The sequence below is a fragment of the Balaenoptera ricei genome, chromosome 13 (assembly GCF_028023285.1).
Source record: "Balaenoptera ricei isolate mBalRic1 chromosome 13, mBalRic1.hap2, whole genome shotgun sequence".
In the NCBI taxonomy this organism is placed as follows: Eukaryota; Metazoa; Chordata; class Mammalia; order Artiodactyla; family Balaenopteridae; genus Balaenoptera; species Balaenoptera ricei.
The window spans coordinates 57,066,233-57,076,087 of NC_082651.1; positions in this window are offsets into that span (position 1 = coordinate 57,066,233).

Here is a 9,855-nt window from a genome sequence, read left to right on the forward strand (position 1 = left end):
GGGTCACAGGGCATCTTGGTGGTTGTCAAGGTTATATTAACAGACAGATATATTGGGCTAAAATTCCCTTTACTGAGGCCACAGGTAGAGTGGTGTACCTGAGACGTGGTTTAACTAGAAGTTTTTCCTCAGTGAACTGAAATTGAGAGAGCCATCAAGTGTCCAACAATAAGGCATGGTTTTCATGTTTCTTGGTGGAGGCTCAAACCAAGAGGAATATCATCCCAAAACTAAGAATGACAAATGCATTTCAAATGTCAACTTTAATCAATTCATAGTTACAACCTGGAGCTCAGTGCTGAGAAGATTCTGTGATCATATGTGATAGTGCCAATCACTGTATCAGTCTGGTCCAGCTAGATAATAATGGCCACTCAAACAGGGTGAATGTGGAGAATAAAGGGATTATTTACCAAGCTGTGGGCAGAGTTAAAAGAAGTCAGTAAGGAGGGTGCTGTACCGTAGCCAGAAATAGTGACTACTACTTCAAGGCCGAAAAGACCTTTGATAGGATTGATTAAAGAAATGAGAGTTTTATCGACTCATGTAGAGTTCTTCTTCGTTTTGCCATTTCTTGTATCATAACCGAGGTTAGTTGCAGTAATATCAATACCTTGTCCTTTAAAATTTCAGAATTTCTTGGTTGAAAATGCTCGGGAATATTTTTAGAACTAAACAAATGCAATTTATTGTTAACTTCTATCGATCATTCCAGCTCCATCTAATGTAGTGAGAGGTTCTACATTACCAAGAAGTTTCACTATAGACTTAATTATCTTGTTTAAATCCTCACAACAAATAAATCAGCAATGCAATGTTTGAGAGCCCCCAAGACCACTTTCACTTCTGACACTAACTGCAAGTTCAAGGGTCCCCAAGATCACCTGTAGGTTCAATAATTTGCTAGGAGTCACAGAACTCACTAAAAGCTCTTATACTCACGGTTATAGTTTATTACAGTGAAAAGACACACATTAAAATCAGCAGAGAAAAGAGGCACATAGGGAGGGCAGTGTCCAGCAGAGATCCAGGAATGAGCTTCCAGTTGTTGTCTCCTTGTGCAATTGTGGATAGTGTTAACTTCCATCAGTACTGCATGATAGACATATGAAATATTGCCACGTAGGATGCTTACCTGAGTTTTGGTGTCCAGAGTTTTTATTGAGCTTGGTCATATAGCCATTGTTGACTGTCTGCATGGCTGACCTTAGTCTCCAGCCCCTCCAGAGATCAAACTAATATTGCGTAGCCCAAGACACCCCTCAATAAATCACACTGTTGCATAGATCATCTGGCATGGCCCAAGGTTCCCAGGTCAGCAAAGATACTCTTATCAGGCAGGATATTCCAAGGTCACTTAGAAGTGACCTTACAGGAGCCAAAGGTAGAGGCCAGTCCTATTTTTAGGCAAGGTTAATCCTTCACTACACAAGCATGTAGGGTTATAGAATCCTAATTTAAAAAAACAGAATGAAGGAAACCCTTAAGACAGGCAGACATCTGATAGATATTTTCCTTTTGTCCTTATAGCTCAGTGATACTTTAGTGTATATAAGAATTACTATACACAAAATTTTGTATACCAGACATCCTGGGCTACATGACGGATTTTCAAAGGACTTTTTACTTTATAGCTTAACTTTTAAAAATACCTTCTTGGGACTTGCCTGGTGGTCCAGTGGTTAAGAATCTGCCTTCTAATGCAGGGGATGCAGGTTCAATCCCTGGTTGGGGAACTAAGATCCTACATGCTGCAGGGCAACTAAGCCCGTGTGCTCTACAGCCTGCATGCCACAACTACTGAGCCCATGCGCTGCAACTACTGAGCCCGCATGCTCTGGAGCCCACGTGCCACAACTAGAGAGAAGCCCCATGTGCTGCAACGAAAGATCCCACATGCCTAAATGAAGATCCCGCATGCTGCAACTAAGACCTGATACAGCCAAGTAAACAAAAATATTTTTAAATAAATAAATAAATAAATAAAAATACCTTCTCACTATACCCAGCTCCCACCACAATGAAATACATAAGCAGCTGATACTATAAAGAAACAAAAACAAAGGAAACAAAAACAACCTACATAATGAAATTGTTTTTACAGAAGAACTTAATCTGGAAAACTCAACTTCTGTTAGGGCTACAATTAAGATTCTAGCCATAAAAACTCCATTAGGTCATACGTCTCTTCAACACACTTGTTTATGATTGTGAAACAAAGAGCTAAGAACTCTTGGGACCATTTTGGGGACATTAGTGCAAAGTTGACTAAAGAATGAGGAAATTGTGTGACTTATAAGGTTACTTAAGAGTAAAATATTAGGCATTCTTAATCTACAGAATTAAAAAAGATAGTTTACAGAGTCATTTGAAGAAAGTTTTATAATAAAGAAGTCAATCATTACAAGCAAATAAAAAGTAACATGTTTTCTCTCTTTCTCACAAAATTCACTCTTTCAGAGATGTTTAGTGTGGTTATCCATCTCTGACTTTGTTGGGCATATAACAGCACTGGGCTCTGCCTTCCTGGCTGAAATATTATAGATCATCTTGAGATAATTTATCAACCAAAAGCATTCTCTCCATAAATCTTAATAAGTTAGCAATGAATTTCTGTGGTGGAAAGAGCTTTTTCCCCCCTTTTTTACATTTTGATTTATAGCATGCCCTTTGCTGAGCTGTGTCTCTAAGAGAACAGTGATTCTCCCTAATGGTTACATGTAGCCTGTCCTCACACCATGAATTCAAATACTCAGCAAAATATCCTCTTACCAATAAACATATTTTTTATATAACACATTAGTAATTAACTTGGATAATTTGCTTTTTAAAGAAACAAACCTTTGTTGCACAATAGATTAAGCCAATAGTTTCCAGACTTTGTGATTTCACAGACTAGGAAAATTCCCAAAGTTTTTTTTGGGAGAACTAACATAGAGTTGTCAAATATTTTCTTTTGCCAAGTAAAGACACTACAAGGAAAAAAAATCCCACAGAATCTAGTATCAGAATTATTTTACAAAAGAATATTTTTGTAGTTAATATATGAGTTAATCAATATGATTTACTGATTTGTCTTATTTTTCTGCTTACATCCTACTTTTTCTGTTCAGGTTCAATATGTCTTTTAGTAGTAATTTCAGTGAAGGTCTGTGAGGAACAAACTGCATTACTGTGAGTGATTAAAACCATGGAATCTGGGGCAGAATGCCTGTGCTTGAATCCCCATTTGGCCACTGACTAGCTGTATGACCTTGGGCAAGTTATTTAACCTCCCTGTATATTAGTTTCATCATCTCTAATAAGGTAATATTAATAATATCTCGAAGTGTTGCTGTGGGGATTACTGAGTAAAAACATATAAAGCACTTAGTACAGTGCCTTGTAAAATTGTATTATATAGCACTTGCTATTATTATTAATCTGTATATGTCAAAAGTGTCCATGTTTTGTCCTCATTCTTGAATTACAGTTTAGTTAAGCATGGGATTCTATGTTGACCATTATTTCCTTCAGTATTTTCAAGATATTACTCCACTATCTTCTTACATCTATAGTTGTGGATGAGAAGTCCATTGCCATTATGATTGCCTTTCCTTTATAGGCAAGAATCTCTTTTCTCTACTTGCTTTAAAGCTTTTTCTCTTTACACTTGATATTTTGTGGTTTCACTATTATGTGTTCATGTGTGAATTTAACTTCATTTTCCCAGCTCAAAATTGTTTGCTCCTTCAAAGTGAAGACTCACATCTTCCTTCAATCCTACAAAATTATCAATTATTGTGTAAATTAGGATAAGATTCTGCTGCAAGTGATAAAAACAAACAAACAAAAAACAGAAAAACTCTAAATCAGAGTGATTTACACAAGACAGAAGTTTCTTTCTCATATAAACTAGGCCTTCCAAGCGGTGTTTGATGATGTCAGGGACTCAGGGACCCTTCTATTTTATTGTTCCACCATTCTCAGCAGGAGATTCTCTACTCGAACTTAAACCATAACATCTGCATTCCAGTTACTAGGAAGGAAAAAGTACAGAGAAGGGCCTACCTCCTCCCTCTAAGTACATTTCTGGAAGTTGTTTCTGCTGTTTTAGTTACATCTCAGAACATAGTCATATTGTCAATCCAGATACAAGGGAAGCTGGGAAATATTGTCTTTCGCCTGGGCAGCTAAATTCCCAGCTAAAAATGGGTGATCCCATGAATAAGGCAGAGGGGGAGACTGGTTACTGGAAACAAGTAGTAGTCTCTATCATAGCCATTTTTTTGGTTGCAAATTTCTCTTGTATTCCCTCTATTATGTCCTTCTGGAACTCTTAGTAACATTCTATTGTCTTTGTCTCTTTCTTTTTAATATATTTTTATCTTTTTGTGTTATATTCTGTGAGACTTCTTCAGCTCTATCTTCCAATTTACTGATTTTCTTTTAAGCTATGTTTAGTCTACTGAGTTAAGCTTTTTAAAAATTATACATTTTTATTGAAGTATAGTTGATTTACCATATTATATTAATTTCAGGTATACAGCATAGTGATTCGGTATTTTTACAGATTATACTCCATTAAAAGTTATTACAAGATAATGGCTATAGTTTCCTGTGCTATACAATGTAACCTTGTTGCTTATCTATTTTATACATAGTAGTTTGTATCTCTTAGTCCCATACCCCTAATTTGCCCCTCCCCCCTTCCCTCTCCTCTGGTAACAACTACTTGTTTTTGGTATCTGTGAGTCTGTTTCTGTTTTGCTATATACATTCATTTGCATTATTTTTTTAAATTCCACATATAAGTGATATCATAAAGTGTTTGTCTTTGTCTGACTTATTTCACTAAGCATAATATTCTCTAGGTCCATCCACACTGCTGCAAAAAATGATATATTTTTTACCTTTAGAATTTCTATAACTTTTCCCTGAAATACGCCTGTTATTTTTTATGCTCTTCTGTTTTTTTCATTCTTTTATGTCTCAAATCATTTAAGCATACTTACTTCATAGTCTCTTTGCTCTACTGTCTGTAATTCTTGGGGGATGAATTCTACTAACCCATAGAAGAGATATTTCTATATCTATATACATATACACACAAATATATATGTATGTAGGTGTATATATGTGTGTGTGTGTGTGTGTGTGTGTGTGTGTGTGTGTGTGTATTTTTATCTCATCTTGGGTATTTCTTTCCATGGTGTCTCATGTGTCCAGGATTGCAGAGGGTTATTATGGAACAGTTTTGTATTTGTCTCTACCAGCAGTCTTCAGGTTTCCCTGGTTCAAGCCAGCTTTTCTGTTGCTACCTCAGCTTGGGTTTCCTGCACTATTCATGAATGCACATTTGGCCTCCACTCTTGTGGATAGCTCAGTTTGGGAGGTATGTCATGTGGTGGTAAACAGTCTGCATTCTCCCCTAATTCTGAGGTTAATGGGAGCAGATATTCTAGAATCCTTTTCACATCAGCAAAGCTCTTCCGGGATCCTGGCTCTATGCTCAGCTCCAATGCCATTGCACTTGGAACCTCAACTCCCCTTTCAGCTTAGGTATTAAAATCCCAGCGCCTAAGTCAACTTCTGATTCCACTTCTCCAGTTGACTGTTTAGCCTCACCTCTTGCTCACCACTTTTTAGTGTTCTCTTCATTTCTGGTATTTGAGGATTTTAATTTCTTAGTTTAGTGCTTAGTTGCGTATTTCAAATGTTTTTATTATATTTTATCGAGCATTTATCTGTGTAAGGAGTGATGAGTGCTTTCTACATCAACTTAGTCTGTCATAGAGATAAAAAGATAAAAAGTCTGATAAAAAGATAAAAAGTCTGGCAAAAAGAATTTTAAATCCTCCAAAGCAGAAGAATAAAAATCTCTCAATAAAAGTATTGAAATTATTTGCTTCAGTATACTAACCTTGTTTATTCATTTGTAATGGGCCAGCATTGCCCTGTGGGTTGACATTTAGGGATTAATGGGTAGAGCATAGAGTTGGTTGAGTTGGTTCAGGTCCTGGCTTTGTTGCCTGCTAATTGCAAACTTGAGGAAATTACTTAAGTTCTCTGAGCCTATGATTAGCCATAAAATTGGCATATTATTATTTGCCCTGCTTCATATGATTATTGTAAGGATCAAATGAGATAATGGATTTGAAAATGCTTTATTTTTTTATTGAAGTATAGTTGATTTGCAATGTTGTGTTAGTTTCTGGTGTACAGCAAAGTGATTCAGATATATATATATATATATATATATATATATATATATATATATATCTTTTTCAGATTATTTTCCCTTATAGGTTATTACAAAATATTGAGTATAGTTCCCTGTGCTATACAGTAGGTCCTTGTTGGTTATTTATTTTATAGTACTGTGTACATGTTAATCCCAAACTCCTAATTTATCCCTCCCCCACCTTTTCCCCTTTGGTAACCATAAGTTTGTTTTCTATGTTGGCAGGTCTATTTCTGTTTTGTAAATAAGTTCATTTGTATCTTTTTTTTTAGAGTCCACATGTAAGAGATATCATATGATATTTGTCTTTGGCTGGCTTCCTTTACTTGGTATGATAATCTCTAGGTCTAAGTTTGAAAATGCTTTAAAACTTAAAACACATCATACAAATTTATGGTATTATTAATAGCAATGTCAAGGGTTGAAAACCATTAACACATTCATTAAGATAGTTTTCAAATACTATATGAAGTATTATGGGATTTTTGGTTTGGTTTGGTAAATTGAAAAAAAAAAAACCCTGTATCCTGGTAAATGCTATCATTCTATGAAAATACCTAATAAGGGAACTACTTGGAAACATTCAAATTTTCTTGTGAAATTTAAGAGCAGCATTTGTACTGACAGGCAGTTATAACTTTAATAGACTATGGAATTCATTGTGGAGAGATATACTCTTAGCAGTTAAAAAACAGAGACTCGAACCTGGAAGTCATCATTGCATTTTGTTATTATGCGTTTTCTCAAACAACGGATACCGAAAGTTCAATTGATATTTTGTGAGGAAACATAAACTCTTTATTTAATGCAGAAAAGATGTCCTCATATTTGAAAATGTTGAGAACTACCAACCTAGCCTATGGTAGTAGTCCACTAACTGGCTCCAAACCCTCCTTGTCTCACTAAAACATATTCTCTAAGACAGAAGGATTGTATCAAACCTCCATGATTATCAGTCAACTATGAGGTCTATTGCAGAGTATCTGTGATTAACTAATGGTTAAAGTACTAAGTTTGCAAATAATTTACTTAAAAGAAAATGAAAGATTGACTCGAGATGGCAGACTGATCATACACCTCTACCACTTACTCTGTACTAAATCTCATAAACATACAGGTAAATAGATATAGATAATAAAATACAGTTTAATAGCATTGGAAAACAGGGAAACTTCCTATCAGAAGAAATACTTTTAAAATAAATTCTGAAAGATATCACCAAGAACAAATGTTTGGAAAACGAAAATAAATGAAACAAAAGCCCAACACGTGTGGAGGTAACTGATGGGGAGTTAAGTCTGATAGAATTACAAGCTTAGAGTCAGTGAATATTAAGAAGTGGAAAGGGCCCTGGTACATTTATCAGTTTGGAAAATTAGGGAACTGCATGTGGAGCAGCAAATTAGTTATCCCCTCTTCTGTGTGCTGAGAAATGGGCAGCTGTGGTATGAACTGAATCATACACTGTAGCTAGAAAAGCAGGTGAGTGCCTAAGTAGCTACTAACCCCCAGGGGGATCAAAGAGCCCATCAAACAAATCATCCTCAGGTACTGTCTGACTGCATATCCCAGCCCTGTTCCAAAGTCAGGCTATAGTAGACAGAAACAGCTTATACTGATAGGGATTTTGAAATATCATGCATAAGACTGTATAACTAAGAATCATCAAACATTTGAGAAAAAGCATAATACCAAGAAAGTGAGTCATCACACTAAACAAACAAAAGTTAATTAAGAAAGTGAACAAAAGACTTCAAGCATAAGTACAATATTCTAAGAGAGATAAGAGCAGCTTTTGTATCCATAATATAAGGAGAGTCTTATGTATTAAGGAAGCATGTATAGATCTTGGAAATTAAAAATACAGTCAAAAATTTAAAATTTCAATAGATGACCTAGCATAACAATGGACATGTCTAAAAAGCAAATTAGTTAGTAGAAAGTTAGTGCCAAGGGATTCTTGCATTACTTAGTGGTAAAGTACAATGAGAAGGATAATGAGAGAAAAGTTAAAAGACCTAGATGATAGATCCAAGTGTTCATTCTGTTAGTAGCTGTCCCAGAAGGAAAGAGAGAGAATGGAGGGGATGGAAATAACAGAAAAAGCTACAGAATAAAATTTTCCAGAATGGAAGAAAGATAAGAATCTTCAAACTGAAAGTATTTTAATTCTTTTCTCTCCAGTTGTGAGGTTTTAATCATTCTCTTTGTTGTACTGTTGTACTCTTGCTCAGTCTGATTTTCTTCTTTGTGTGATTTGTAGTTTTTGTTTGTAACCTTGCCTTTATCAGGGACTGTTTCTTCTGTGGATTGTGGGAATATCTTTCTGGGGGTGGGGGGGTGTGTTGCATTTGCTTTTGTCAGGCACCTCAGTGGTATCACCAGCAGGATTATTTTTTATGTTAATTTTCTGTCATATGAGATGACCTGCATGTAAACTCATATTTCAAATTGGAATGTGGTGCAAGCTTGAGGTTTTACTTTCTCACAAAGATTTATTCACTATCTATAGCTCTAGGCAGCGGCAAACTTTCTTGCTAACAGTTAAGTGAGTGGAGTTCTTCTAGTCTGCCTTGTACCAAGATAGCAGCTATTCCAAAGTTCTAGCTTTATGCAGGTTTCAATGCCATCTCTCTATTTTGGAGGTCATAAATTTCCATCTCTGTTCCAATGTGAATTAAAATTGAAGTCCATAGTCTTTTTTTTAAACAGTGTACACTTTTAAAAAAATATTTTTTCAGGTCCCTAGCCTGTAAGACCTCTCTCCAGATCTGCTAACAACCTCCATTCCCTTCCCCCACTCACATCAAAGCTTGTGTTCTTATTGCTCCAGTTATATAGTATATCTATACTATGGAAGACTATACTGCTGTTAAAATAATGAGGTAGTCTACATGTGTTGACAAGAAAAGATCTTCAAGATATATATTAATACATAAAATAAGCAAGTTCTTTATTTTGAAACATGAGGGTTTCTCTGTTTTGTGAGTTGGGCTATATGTTTATTTATTGTTCCATTTTATTCAGCATTTCAAGGTGTTTGTAATGAAAGGGGTTCACTATTTGCCTTAATCTGCCATGTTGTAAGAACCAGAAGTTCCCAATACACAAATATTTAATAATGGCATTCATTTGTTTGCAGTCTATTAAAATGTCTTCAGTGGAGGAATAAAGATACACCTGTAGTCTTACCAGTACTACAGATAATAGTGTACAACGGATATGATCCCGTGGAAATTTGTCGGGCATGTAAATACCCTTTGAGGCAGCAGAGGAATACTTCACCTACTTCCACTTGTGTGCAACATAACACAGCTTATAGTAGATACATTTTTGGCACAAAAAAATGTACCAAATAGAATAACTGGTAAAATTACCCATACCAAACTCTGCCAAAAAGCAAAGGTTGAGTTAGTGCTAGAAATAATTTAAATAAAATAGAAACCAATTTAGGAAATATTTTGATATTCTAGGTACTCATGCCTTTCAATTAAAAGTGTGTGTGTGTATCTTGTACTGGGAGAAAGATTTTTAGTTTTTACACTCTTAATTGTATATAGAAGGGTTCAAAGTTTTAGAATAAGGAGGAGAATTCAAGCTTATAGGAGAATGTTATCCTTAAATTGAAATTT